Source organism: Pelophylax lessonae (genome assembly GCF_965119305.1).
Source record: "Pelophylax lessonae genome assembly, chromosome: 5".
Classification (NCBI taxonomy): Eukaryota; Metazoa; Chordata; class Amphibia; order Anura; family Ranidae; genus Pelophylax; species Pelophylax lessonae.
In genome coordinates this window covers 32602735-32618033 of record NC_138772.1, presented here as the reverse complement: position 1 = coordinate 32618033, position 15299 = coordinate 32602735, and positions in this window count along the sequence as shown.

Below are 15299 nucleotides of genomic sequence, written 5' to 3'. Positions count from 1 at the left end.
TTTTATGCTACCTATGTTTGGTAAAAAAAATCGCAAAAAGCGTATTTTGATTGGTTTGCGCAAAAGTTATCGCGTTTACTAACAAAGGGAAAGATTTTTGTCATTTTTGGTGTTTTTTTTTTTAACGTGTAATGGCGGCGATCTGCGATTTTTTTTGCGGTACTGCGACATTGGGATGGACAGATCGGACCCTTGACTGACATTTTTGACACTTTTGGGGTTACCAGTGACATTTCTACAGTAATCAGTGCTATATATATGCACTGTTACTGTAAAAATACACTGGTAGTGAAGGGGTTAACTTTATTTGGGAGGGAGGGGCTGTGTGTGTCCCTAGGGGCGTGATTCTTACTGTGATTGGCTGTGGCTTCAGCTGTAAGGACACTGATCAACGGATCTACATAGTAGATCCATGTGATCAGTGTTTTTACAGCGAGGAGAATGACAGGTGGCTTGTTTACACAAGCTGCCTGACTTTCTCCCTCTCCCCCGCCGATCGCCGAGGGGGGGTCCGTGACCGCGCGGGAGCGGGAGCGCGCCTCCGCGGGCGCTCGCTCCCCAGAGCCTCACAGGCCTACGTCGCTCTGCCTGTGAGGGGCTGACTGCCGCAATAAATATACTGTGAGCAGTTGGCAAGCGGTTAAATTGGTCTGGGCAATAAGGGGGTGAAAGTGGCCTGTATTGAAATGATTAAAAGGTGATTTCTTTTTATTTTGAAAAGAGTTGGACAAGAAGTTCAGGAAGAACGCCCTCATGGGACAGCAGAAAAAAACAAACTAATAGAGGTTTCCATTTTCTACTCCATCCACACAAAAAAAAAATAGTGTTTGGCTTTTGAACATTGAACATTTGAACTTTGCTTTTTTGTATTATCCTTTCTTGCAAAACTTTATTGAATAGATCCTGTCTTCTCTAAACAATTATCTTTCCCCTACAGTCTTGCGCTAATCAAGATTGCACTGGAGGAATTTCTTGCGCCTTTACTAATGAGCCTTAAAGCCCCGTACACACGTACCGATCGTCGGCATACAAACGTTCGTCTTTTGTCCCCGGGATGTCGGTGTCTGTTGAAAAGTGCAAAGACTGCCCAAGAATTTTGTCCGACGACTACAGCCGACTGCAGAAGTGATGTCATGTAATGGTTAACTTTCCCTGTGTTTTTTCTTTTCTGAGCATGCCCAGTCTTGCAAATCTGCGGTCTGTCGGCCGAATTCTGTACTGACTGGCGAACAATCGTCCGTTCTGGTGTCGGCATACAAAAATTTTCATGTTTGCAAGAAAGACTCTTGTCCGCAGAATGTGTGCAGACAGATGTCGGAGGCACCATACTAACAAGCGTACAATCGGCAGATCTTTCGTCCGCCGACGTTTGTATGACGACGATCGGTACACACGTGTGTACGGGCCTTTAGAAGTTCTGACGGGTCTGTAGAACTCACTTTTTCCCCACGATGATGAGATTAGGGAGTCGTTACTACTGTTACACATTTCAGGTTGTTGGGAATGTGAGGTTGACGCTGATTATTCTAGCAGTTCCCCTGAGCATTTAAATGCTGTTAATAGCTGCTCATCCCTATTGTTCTGGAATTAGAAGGGGGGGGGGGGGACATTTGGCAATACAATTCCTGTAGAATTAGGGCTGGTTCTGTAATGAGGGTTTGTTCTTGGCTCGTCGCCTCCTCTCAGAGAGTCATTAAGTATTCATTTAGATCTTGGCATGGAGCCTTCTATTTATCAAAATCTGATTTTTAGTTTTTTGGTTCCTGTAGAAAAATAATGGGTTAGATACTATTTTTGTTCCACAATATTAAGTAACCTTTCCTAATTACTAAATGATTGCTGTACATATATGTATTATTTTTTTTTAGCTCAAATGAAAATATTAAAAGTGCAATCTGGTTTTGGTGAGTAGAAAAAATAGTAGGAGTCAGCAGGGGAGGACTGGGCCAGGGGGCAGGGGGGCAATTGTCCCCTGGGCCACTCAGATGCCCTGTAAAAAGGCTGCCCCGCTTCTGCCACAGACATTCCTAAATGATTCCTGGTGAAGAGAAGTAAAAAGTCCCCATTGCTGATCTACTGAGTGCAGGATGAAGACAAGGACAGAGCGCAGCCCCCCCCCCCCCCCCCCCCCAGCATGGATGGTGTAAACTGTGTCTGACCAGAGGCCGGTTCCATGCCCCACTGGAGACTCTCCTCCCCCGACCAGCCGTCAACCGAGCTGTCCCAGCTCCCCCCAACTGCCCCCTTCTGGCCAGGTCGGAAACCCGGATTTGGCCAGTGGTTAGAGAGTACCTGGAGAAGAGCTTTGGCTTGGAATGGGGGTCAGAAGGAGGCCGGAAAGAGGGAGAGTGGGTGGGGGGCCAAGTCGCTGCACCATGGACCTCTGGATTGTACTTGCCCCCTGGGCTGAAAGTTGCCAGTCAGCCCCTGGGAGTAAATATCATGTAGGTACCCAATCACATGTTCAGTCTCAATTTTGTAATAATATACAGTAACCCAGTGTTTCTCAACCTTTTTTCAGTCGAGGCGCCCTTTAACCACTGCGGCGGTCAGCCCCTCCTGGGCAAAGTGACGTACTGGTACGTCACTCGCCCACGAGCCTGTAGGAGGCGAGGGCGCACCGCCATAGGCGCGCTCCCGCCCCCGCTCGCTCCCTGACATCCCTGCGCGTGTGACCGGCGGCTCCGATGTCCGCCGGTCACTCGCGATCTCCCGCAGGAGAGGGAGAAAGGCAGACGGCTGATGTAAACACAGCCATCTGTCATTCTCCCTTAGATTATGACAGAGGCTATGTGATCCTGCTATGTAGGATCGTATGTCTCTGTTATAATCTAACAAGCCACGCCCCTTGACAGTTAGATTCACGCCCCTAGGGACACACTTAACCCCTTGATCACCAATAAAGTTAATCCCTTCCCTGCCAGTGTCATTTTTACGGTAACAGTGCATATATATAGCACTGATTACTGCAGTAATGTCACTGGTACCCCCAAAAGTGTATAAAATGTCAGTCAAGGGTCCGATCTATCCGCCGCAATGTCAAAAGAAAATCGAAGAACGCCGCCATTACTAGTTAAAAAAAAACTATAAAAATGACATAAATCTTTCCCGTAGTTAGTAAACGCAATAACTTTTGCGCAAACCAATCAAAATACGCTTTGGCCTAAATTGGCCAAAAATTTAAAAAAAAATGTATTTTTACATTTTTTTGAGAATTTCATATATAAAAATGTGAAAAATATTGTTATTTTTTTCAAAATTGTCGCTCTTTTTTTGTTTATAGCGCAAAAAGTAAAAATCGCACAGGTGATCAAATACCACCAAAAGAAAGCTCTGTTTGTGGGAAAAAAGGACATCAATTTCATTTGGGTACAGCGTCGTACGACCATGCAATCGTCCGTTAAAGTCACGCAGTGCCGAATCGCAAAATAAGGGCCTGGTCTTTGAGCAGCCAAATCCTCCGGGGCTGAAGTGGTTAAAATATGGACAATCTCGAGGCACCCCATTCTAAAATGTAACTATTCTAATAGTGTTACATAATGCAGCAACATTCACACATGTAGGACACCCAACGTTAGAGGGGTTTTATTTTGCCATACACTTCAAATACACTTTTGCACACTGGTACTGACTAGTATACCAATGTTTCTCTTCTCCCTCAATTTCTCTCCATCAGTCAGCTAATGTGACCCCAGTGCTGAGGGAGAGGGGCAGAGGACGGTCAAACAAGGATGCTGTGGAGGCAACAAACATCCTCCTTATCAACTGACATCATTGGTTGTTGCCAGTGTTGAGAAAGTCATAATGGTGTATAATGAAAACCTGTGGCTTTGTGTAAAAGGCAGCTTCATCCACCTGCTGGCTTGTATACAATTTTTGATCAATTTTTAGGCATTTTGCCAAGGCACACCTGAAGAAGCCTTGAAGGCCCCCCAAGGGTGCCTGGGCACACTGGTTGAAAAAAGCTGCATTAACCCCTTTTCAGTGGCTCCAATTGGTTCTTCAGATGGATCTTAACTACTTGCCTACTGGCACTTATATCCCCTTCCGACCCAGGCCAATTTTCAGATTTCAGTGCTATCGCACTTTGAATGACAATTGCGCGGTCATGCAACACTGTACCTAAATTAAATTTTTTATAATTTTTTTTTTGAGACAGATAGAGCTTTCTTTTGTTGTTCTGTTATCACCACTGGAATTTTTATTTCTTGAAAACGAAAAAAAGGCAGAAAATGTTGAAAAAAAAAAAAGTTTTTCTTAGTTTCTGCAAGTAAGTAATTTTTCTTCTGCCCTGCACTGCACTGCACTGCACTTACACTTCACTACACTGATGGACACTGATGAGGATGCACTGATGGGAACTGATAGACTGCATTGATGGGCACTTAAGAGGCTGCACTGATGGGCACTGATAGACTGCATTGATGGGCACTAAAGAGGCTGCACTGATGGCACTGATAGACTGCATTGATGGGCACTAAAGAGGCTGCACTGATGGCACTGATAGACTGCATTGATGGGCACTAAAGAGGCTGCACTGATGGCACTGATAGACTGCATTGATGGGCACTGATGAGGCTGCACTGATGGGAACTGATAGACTACATTGATGGGCACTGATGAGGCTGCACTGATGGGCACTGATAGGCTGCACTGATGATCATTAACTGCTTGCGGACTGCCCACAGTAATATTACTGCGGCAGTGTGGCTCCCCTGAGAACTACGTGACTGGAGGGGAAACGGTTTTGGCGGCCCGCGCATGCCGCCCGAGGCGCGCTCCTGCTGTGTTTGGACACAGCGGGAGTCGGGCCGTAAAAGGAGAGGCGGCGATTGCCGCCTTCCTCCCCCGATCGTCCAGTAAACAGAGAGAAGACCCGTCTGCTTATGTAAACAAAGCAGGCGGATCTTCTCACTGACAGGCAGGGACAGATCAGCAGTTTCAGCAATGCTGAAACTGCGATTTCTGTGGCTGTCACAGAACCCCCCTCCCCCCCACACACAAGTCAGTTAAGCATTAGGCATACATTTAACCCCCTGATCACCCCCAGTATTAACCCCTTCCCTGCCAGTGTCATTATTATAGTAACAGTGCATATTTTTAGCACTGATTACTGTAGTAATGTCACTGGTACCCCCCCAAAAGTGTCAAAAATCTCAGTCAGGGGTCCGATCTGTCTGCCGCAATGTCGCAGTCCCGCAAAAAAAACGCAGATCGCCACCATTACTAGTAAAAAAAAAACAATAAAAATGACATAAATCTTTCCCGTAGTTAGTAGAGGCAATAACTTTTGCGCAAACCAATCAAAATGCGCTTATTGCAATTTTTTATACCAAAAATATGTAGCAGAAAACAAATGGACCTTTTGGTACAGCATCGCACGACCGCACAATTGTCCGTTAAAGTAACGCAGTGCCGAATCGCAAAATAGGGCCTGGTCAGAAAGGGGGCAAATCCTTCCGGGGCTAAAGTGGTTAATGAGGCTTTACTGATGGGAACTGATGAGGTGGCACTGATGGCCACTGATGAGGCGGCACTGATAGGCACTGATGAGGCGGCACTGATGGGCACTAGAGTTGGGTTTGAAAGGAGCTAAACCTATGCGCTACCAATAGAGAGAATGAGTGAGGAGCAGAACAGAAGATGAATGGAGCACCAGAAATCTGCAGCTAATTCTGTAGTGTCACCACATACAATAACAGTATAAAAAGGAATAAAAGAATCAGCGCAAATATTCTAAAATCGGTGAACCATAAATAAAGTTATGTAAATATATTAATAATGATGTTAAATTTAACATCATTATTAATAATTTTACATAACTTTATTTATGGTTCACCGATTTTAGAATATTTGCGCTGATTCTTTTATTCTTTTTTATAGAGTTGGGTTTGGTTCATGCCAGAACTCTCGAACACCGCAAAAGTTCAGACCCAAACTCCAAACCCTATTGCAGTGTATGGGACTTGAAGTTGAAAAATCTAAATTCCCCATTTTGAAAGTTTATATGCATGTTATTGACCATAAAAAGGGTATGGGGGAAAAAAGTAAAATCTCCTGCGCTCAAGTGCTGCGTTAAAGGGATGGCTGTATTGCTGGCATCTAGGCTCTTGCTGCTTTCTCAGGACGATGGGTATCCATATGTACTGAAAACATAGAAAACAAGAGAAGGGCGCACCCACCTAGTGCAATATCACAAGATGTTAATTAGTACCGCCCTGGGGGACATGTATCAATGCAAATTTTTTTTTTACAGGAGCAGTGATTTTAATGATGCTTAAAGTGAAACAATAAAAATAAAAAAAATTCCTTTAAATATAATGCCTTAGTCTGCCTGTAAAGTGGCGCATCTGTACCCTGTATAGCTTCGCAGGCGGATCGTTTTTCTTTTTTCGGGTCCGGCGGTGCGGCAGGTGTCCATGATGGATTTACATTGGGGGACATTGACAGTTCCTTAATAAAAAAAAAAAAACAATGCCCCCCATGTAGATCCATCATGGGCACATGCCGCACTGCCGGACCCGAAAAAAGATCCGTCCGCGATGAAGGCTAACTGCTCAATTCCTGCTCTGCCGTTTGACATTTCCTAAATAGGTAAGAAGCAGGGCCACCTGGTGATGTCTCCTGGTGGCACCGCCCCCTTGTGGCGTCACCGGCCCAGCATGCACCAGTGGTGTCGCTTTTTTTATTTTTTGTCCAGTGATGCGGCGGGCATAGTGATTGACGATGGATCTACATCGGGGACATTGTTTTTTTATTTTTTTTAAATAAAGGAATTGTCAAAAACTGCCTCTTGTCTTTATTTATTTTTGACACTTATTTTTTGGTGAACGGGTAGGGGTACAATGCACCCCATACTCATTCACATGGGGCGGGACCAGAATCTGGGGGCTTCCTTGTTAAAGGGGGTTTTAAGATTTGGATAAGCCCCCTGCCATCAACATGGAGACAAGATGATTCGGAGGGGGGTGCCCCAAAGCATAGTTTCTTGTCCTGCTAGGCAGCATGCTCGGATAAGGATCTGGTATGGATTTGGAGGGGACCCCCACGCCGTTTTTTTTTTTTTTCACTTTCTATTGCCGGCCATGTTTTTTTATTATTCAGCTGTCAGCGGGGAAGCCCGTTGACAGCTGTTGACTCATCCATTGTTAAGGATGCAGCGGCCTGGCTTCCCGGCCTGCTCCTTAACAGCCAACTATCACTGGGCCCTGATCAGGGAAAGCTTTTAGCAAAGCTTATTCAGGGACAGATGCAAAGGTCATTGAGCCAGTGGTCAGCAGACAGGAGATTAGAGACTTGGTTAGATGAGCTGAGGTCATACACAGGACAGGAGATAAGAACAGATCCGTGGGCATGCGGGGTCGATAACAGGTAATCAGATACATAAGCAAAATGGGGGAACAGGAAGCAGAAAACTGAAGACCAGTCAGCAATGCCAATGTGCAACAATCAGTCTTTTAAATTTCAAAGGGCGCTAGGGTCTGTCATGCATTGCATGTGCCGGTGCGCACATTCACCTCCAATACGCGTGCATGCATTTCTGAGCAAACAGGCGCAGCACCATATTGGAATTTGGCCACGTTGCCAAGTCTACAGGCAATTCTCCTATGGCCAGTCTCCTGACAAAGGGTCAATAATAATATTTTTTAGAGGTTCAGGCTCTGAAGCTGCCATCCTCAGGCTGGCTTTACTAGCCCATGGGTTACTGAGCCAGAGACTAGCCCATTGGTTACTGAGCCAGAGACTAGCCCATGGGTTACAATTACACAGCCAGTGGAGCCTATATTCCCATTCCATATGCTTTTTCCAGGTCAGGAACTCATGAGGAAGTCAGAAAGAAAATATCAAAAGTAATAAAGCAAGGTCCATAAAGCCATGGATGAGCAAGTTTGGGGTGGAGGAACTTGACTGTCCTGCACAGAGTCCTGACCTCTGGATGAATAGTCAAACATTCCCATAGACACACTCCTAAACCTTGTGGACAGCCTTCCCAGAAGAATTGAAGCTGTTATAGCTGCAAAGGGTGGGCCAAACTTACTATTGAACTCTATGAACTAAGACTGGGATGCCATTTAAGTTCATGTGCGTGTAAAGGCAGGAGTTTCAAATTTTTTGACAATATAGTGTACTTTGTCCTCTGGGGTTGGAACACTGGAAAAAAGAGAAATGGGACTTCTTTAACCACTTGCCGACTGCCGCACAACTATATACTGCAGCAGTCAGCCCCCTACAGGCAAAGTGATGTACCGGTACGTCACTAGCCCACGAGCCTGTAGGGGGCGAGCGCACGCTGCCGGCGCCGCACTCCTGCCCCCGTTCGTTCACTGACATCCCCGCGCGTGTGACCGGCGGCTCCGATGTCCGCCGGCCACTCACGATCTCCCTTAGGAGAGGGAGAAAGACAGACGGCTGATGTAAACACAGCCGTCTGTCATTCTCCCCTAGATCATGACAGAGGCTATGTGATCCTGCTATGTAGGATCGTATGTCTCTGTGATGATCGAACAAGCCACACCCCCTGACAGTTAGAATCACGCCCCTAGGGACACATTTAACCCCTTGATCACCAATAAAGTTAACTCCTTCCCTGCCGGTGTCATTTTTACAGTAACAGTGCATATTTATAGCACTGATTACTGTAGTAATATCACTGGTACTCCCAAAAGTGTCAAAAATGTCAGTCAGAGATCCGATCTGTCCGCCGTAATGTTGCAGTCCCGCAAAAAAAAAAAAAGAAATCACAAATCACCGGCATTACTAGTTAAAAAAAAACAATAAAAATTACATAAATCTTTCCCGTAGTTAGTAAACTCAATAACTTTTGCGCAAACCAATCAAAATACGCTTATTGTGATTGTTTTTTTTTTACCAAAATTATGTTGCAGAAAACAAATTGGCCAAAAATGTTAAAAAATTTAGATTTTTACATTTTTTTAGGGAATTTCATATAAAAAAATGTGAAAAATATTGTTATTTTTGCAAAATTGTCGCTATTTTTTTGTTTATAACGCATGATCAAAAAATCGCACAGATGATCAAATACCACCAAAAGAAAGCTCTATTTGTAAGAAAAAAAGGATGTCAAATTCGTTTAGGTACAGCATCGCACGACCGCGCAATTGTCCGTTAAAGTCACGCAGTGCCGAATCACAAAATAGGCCCTGGTCAGGAAGGGGGTAAAATCTTCCGTGGGGCTTAAGTGGTTAAGTTCATGTACGCGTAAAGGCAGGGGTTTCAAATTTTTTGATAATATAGTGTACTTTGTTCTCTGGGGTCAGAACACTGGAAAAAAGAGAAATGGGACTTCTTCTTTAACTGCAGTGGAGAAAAGTCAAGTAAGGTAAAAGCCTCTGTATACATATGTATTTCATCTGTGTGCTAGCTGTTTTCCTGAAGTTCATTTTTAAGGCTAAAATAGACAGATTTCCATTTTTCTTTCACCTACAGCACCTGTCCTGCTGGGTTTATTTCCTTGTAAAGGAATTTGCTCCTTATCCCCATCATGTCTGTGTCACCTGCCCTGAGCGATTTCCTTCTACCTCATGGTAACTGGTCGGTGGTAGAAAACGCGTCCTAGGTTGGCTCCGTTAACCTACAAGTGACCTTTGTGAGCCCCGAGGTCACGGCGTGAATCTGAGATCTGTGGACAGGAAATTCCCCTGAATAGCATAATGCAGGAATGTACGCCCAGGACAAAAGTAATATGTTCTAAACATCTGCACTTACTATCAAAGCATGCTTGAGCTTAGATGGAAAGGAAGGAGAGATTATGGTCCTTCATTCCAACACAGGTTTATTTTTTAATACTTTTTGGAAAAAAAAAAATCAGGACAAAACTGTGGAACAGCCTTCTGACATTCTTCTCGTGTTCAGCTGTATTCTTGTATTACAGTATATTGGATGATGCACAAAGCATTCATACTCTGGGCATAAAGTTGGTGTAATCCTTAACTCAATGTCATTTAGTTTGCATTGTGTAATGTGCAAAGCCTTTAGAAAACATGGGGCCCTGTACAGCCTACCCGACAGGGTCCCTCTGCCTTGTCCTGCTTGATGTGACTGTAGTACAGTGCAGTCCCGATTGGGGAGTATTGCAAAAAAAGCTGCCTTCGTAGTGCTACCCCCACAGGGACTGCTGGTCATTTTGGGTTCTCTGCTCTCTTTAGCCCTATGTGAGGCCTCATCTTATCTGAAACCACCAGAATACTTTGGCTAGGAACTCCCAGTGGACATACACTGACCTTTAAAGAAAATGAGTCAAAGTCACTTGAGGGTTCTCAGACAAAGGGGGCTGGAATTAGGCTGTGAAATTCGAGCTCAATAACAGGAACCCAGTTCTGGCATCAGGAAACGTAGTGACTAGGACAGTCTTCACGGTGAGCTTTTAATAAAGATTAAGAAACAACGGCGCTACTGTGTGTGTGTGGGGGGGGGGGGGGGGTAGATGGGAGATGAAACATAAGTGAAGGCAGCACCTCTAAAAAATAGGTCCTGAAAATCTATATGGCATAAGTACAAACGGAGGGAGAGGGCGCCAACATGCTGGGGATAAAAAAAATTAATATAAATAAAGACACATGAAAAAATTTATAAATTCAGAAAAATGAATACAAATGGAAAATAAAAGTGAAATTAAAGACTCACTGATTGAAGGGAAAAAGTACTGAACATCCAAGGGACTGAGGATCTCGGTCAAGCTCTGTGGAGGGCAGCTAATATAATGAGACGAAGAAATGCAGATGAGGGATCCGGCTGCTCAGATGGATGTCAGCGGCTGCAGATGAAATATGAAAGCAGCTATGTGTCAGGCAGAGCAGAGGGTAGCCGTGGCTCCAGTGGTAAATGCCAGGCTTCTTGAAGGGTAGTTCCTGTTGGTTTGATAAAGGGGCGGAGCCCTGAAATGCATACCCACGCCCCCTATACATCACCACGTCATCCTGGATCTGAATCTAGCCGGCCAGCCCTGAGCAGCTGACAGGTCAGGGACGCCGATACACTGCAGGGTAGTCGGTGCCCCTGCCTAAACTAGTAAGCAATATGGCACGCTGCTTCATCTGATTACCTGACACGTTCCCAGATACAGCTACAGCGCCAGAGTGCACCACCAATTTATCCCAGTCTCCACCCTCCGAAACAGCCTGACATTTACCACCAGAGCCACAGCTACCCTCTGCTCTGCCCGACACATAGCCACTGTCACGTTTCATCCGCCGATACGTCCACGTTGCCATCTGCAGCCACTGACATCCATCCCTCATCTGCATTTCTTTATGGTGAGCTTCAGCCGGCAATGTTAGGGCCCTTTAAACATTGGCGCGCAGAAAGGTCAAGATGACCCAAAGGGCAGGTGTTCAACAGAGGTCTACCCCCACAGGAACCGCTGGTAACTTTGGGTTCTCTGCTCTCTTTAGCCTTAGGTTAGGCCTCATCTTACCTGACACCACCAGAATACCTTGACTGGGAAGTCCCAGTGGACGTACAAAGATTTTACACACTGCCCTTTAAAGAAAATAAGCAGACTCTATTGGCAGATTAAAATTACAATATAACAAAGCAGATTGGTACGCCAATATTAATGCACATGAACACGACAAAAACAAATACAATACACTCAAACACAGGTACCTCTTATGGTCAAACCCAAAAGTATACTACGGTACTAAGAGTGTAAACAGAAGCTCTCTGAATGAGAGGTTACAACTCAAGTGACCAATAAAGATACATGGATAAAGGGATACAACAGGCTAAATCACTTGAGTGCTCGCAGACAAAGGGGGCTGGAATTAGCCTCTGAAATTCAAGCTCAATAACAGGAACCCAGTTCTGCTCTCAGGAAATGTAGTGACTTGGACAGTCTTCATGATGAGCTTCTGCTGGCAATGTTGGGGCCCTTTAAATGTAGGCGCGCAGAAAGGTGAAGATGACTCAAAGGGCAGGTGTTCAACAGAGGTCTAGGGTAAAGTTAGGTCTAGTAGTTAGGTAGGCTCCTTGGTGCAGCCATGCATAAAATTGGGTTGAAAGGGTAGCTGGGGGTATAAGGTCTAAGAAATTAGGTTGCCAGGGGAAGCATATTGAAGGCTAAGCAAAGTCAACATTTGAGATACTAATGGCTTTAGGCCCTGTATATGGCTTTGATGGCTGCGGCCTAATGATGGATGCAGTAGCAGGTGTAATAGGTCTCTTGTAGCATAGTAACAATGGATGGCAATAGCTCGTGATCAGGTTTAGGCTGGGGGGGAGGGTTAACAGTTAGTTATAGCTATTATGTGGGACAGATACCCTCTATTTATTTCCCTGCAGCAGTCCTCAAATAGCAGCAAGTGGTCTGTATGGTGGGGGGCCCCCTTAAGCAGCAGTACAACAACAACAGCAGATGTGATGGCGATTAGAACAGCAATTCTGATTTGCAGATGACCAGCTACCGACCAGCGTCCTGGTCCTGGCGTCCAGCACAGCAGTCCGTGCTCTATCTCTGACACTGCACAGCTTAGTACAGTTCGGCCTGGCACAGCTCGGCTCGACACAGTTATCTCCTTCCCAGTAGGCGCGCTTCCCCAAACTGCCGGCTCCTTCCCAGGCTTTTACTTTTATCTGGTCCTTCCTGCCTCCATATGCTTATGGGCCTTGTAGTTGCAGCCCCAGGAAAGCTGTAGATAAGATCCTCCTTCAAGACTACATCTCCCAGGATGCTCCTGGCAATTGTATTCCAGTCACAGTTAGCAAAACTAGTTGGCACCGCCATCTTTTGGACAAATAGAGTTCTTCTCCTTCTTGTTTTCCTTCTCCTTCTTCTTTTTTTGTTTTTTTACTGGTAAGTGCCATTGTTTAGGGGTACTACTTTTACTTATTCCTCTCAAAGAATGCATCCAATGTAGGTGGTAGGCAATTTTCCAAAATTAGAAGTTTCTATAACTGTTTGTGCTGGTAATGATTGCATGTTCTTTCTCCATATCTTATCTCCTGCTTGTTCTTTCTTCATATCTTACCTCCTATGTGACTCTCCCATCCATTTCAGCTGTGGGCTGAAGACATCAGAATATTTATTGATATGTAACGGTCTTAATTATATCTGAAAATAACAAACTCCTGTGTTGTGTTTAAGTAAAAAAAATCAGTGTTGCCAAGATTTCTGTTTAAGCTGAATTCCAGGCAGATAAAAAATACACGCATAATTGCACCTCTGTATTCATTGGTACAGCATAATCAGGACTATGAGATGAATACAAAAACAAACATGTAATCCAGCATCAAAAGTAAGGATACATAGCTGTCTTTTTTTTTGCCTTCACATTCCTGTTAACCTGCACAATGGAACTTTAATCCTGCCATCCAAAGCCTGTTTCCATTACTTGTTCCCTGTGGGGGACAATGCTAAGGTCATCCTTTGCATTGACTGTGCATTCTGCAATGTGGAAAATCACAGGAGAGACCCAAATATGTAACATGTCTTCTGGTCATGCCTAACCCTGTTGGTTTCACCTCACATTGCCTTATGCTGCCCACCATTGACTACTCTGATGGGCTTCTGGACACTATGGGGAGCAAGATTAACCCCGCACATCATAACTTTGAACTCAACTTTGGGGCCAGAACCTTGAGATTACAATTGTGAGAATTAGAGAAGCAAGGTTTGGCACTTGTTAACCACTTGCCGACTGCCACACGACTATATACGGCGGCAGTCATCCCCTCACAGGCAAAGTGACGTAGGGGTACGTCACTAGTCTGTGAGGCTCTTGGGAGCGAGCGCGCACTGCCGGAGGCGCGCTCCCGCTCGCTCACGGACCCCCCCCCCCCCGCGCGAGTGAGCGGCGGACCCGATGTCCGCCGCTCACTCGCGATCGTCGGTTACCCCGGGAGAAAGGCAGGCGGCTAATGTAAACACAGCCGCCTGTCATTCTCCCCTGTGTAACAGCAGAGATCATACGGTCCTACTATGTAGGACCGTAGATCTCTGCTGTTACATCACTAGCCACATCCAATCACAGTTAGAAGCACGCCCCTAGGGACACACTTAACCCCTCCTTCTCTAATAAAGTTAACCCCTTCCCTGACAGTGTCATTTTTACAGTAACAGTGCATAGGTATAGCACTGATTACTGCAGTAATGTCACTGGTCCCCCCCAAAAGTGTCAAAAATGTCAGTCAAGGGTCCGATCTGTCTGCCGCAATGTCGCAGTCCCGCAAAAATAATCACAGATTGCTGCCATTACTCGTTAAAAAAAAAAAAAACAATAAAAATGACAAAAATCTTTCCCTTAGTTAGTAAACGCAATAAGCAACGCTTTTTGCGATTTTTTTTACCAAACATATGTAGCAGAAAACAAATTGGCCTAAAATGTTAAAAAATTTAGATTTTTACATTTTTTGAGGGGGGGGGGGGGGATTTCATATAAAAAAATGTGAAAAATATTGTTATTTTTGCAAAATTGTCGCTCTTTTTTTGTTTATAGCGCATGATCAAAAAAATCGCACAGGTGATCAAATACCACCAAAAGAAAACTCTGTTTGTGGGAAAAAAAGGACGTCAATTTCATTTTGGTACAGTATCGCACAATCTTCCGGGGCTTAAGTGGTTAATAACTTCTAGTAACCAATTATGAGAGGTTGCATATTTTAGAAAAAAAACACTCAAGTGAAAACTGAAAATCATGAGACCTGCTGCTTGTGAGAGGCCTCTTAGCCACCATTTTGTCTTGTTTTATTTAAGTATGCCACCACAAGGGCCCCAATGCCAGCAGGACTGCTTTACCGTAATTTATTCCTACTGGTCAGTGAAATAGGCAAAGCCTTGGATCTGAAGATTGGTCATCTTGCTAGCTTTTTTTTGCCCTGTCTTGTTGGGCCTAATCTTATGTCTGTTACTACTATACCTGGGTATTGTTGCATCACATTTATAACCCCCCTTCCTTACAGGGCTTTGCCTTCTTTAATAAGGCCCATTTAGAGCTGGTGCCAGGGCAGTTCATCACTGGAAGGCAAGCAGAGGGACCAAAACAATCCAGAAGTTCCTCCAGGGGTAGCACTACTATGGCGCTTCGCTGAATTTTGAGTTCCAAACCCAGTAGAGCAATAAGCATATTTATGTTGCACAACAACAACACTATGCTTCAGGGTTCATTTATAAAACCAATCAATCAGTCAATCAATCTATACATAGTGAATATGTGTTTGTGCTTGAACAGTAATTACTGTAAAAAAGGAAGCCCCAAAAAATGGTCCTACCCAAGGGTCCTTTAGTTAACATTTTAATCAGTGTGTGGATTGGGGCCCTGAAGCTTTGGAGGGATGTATTAGCA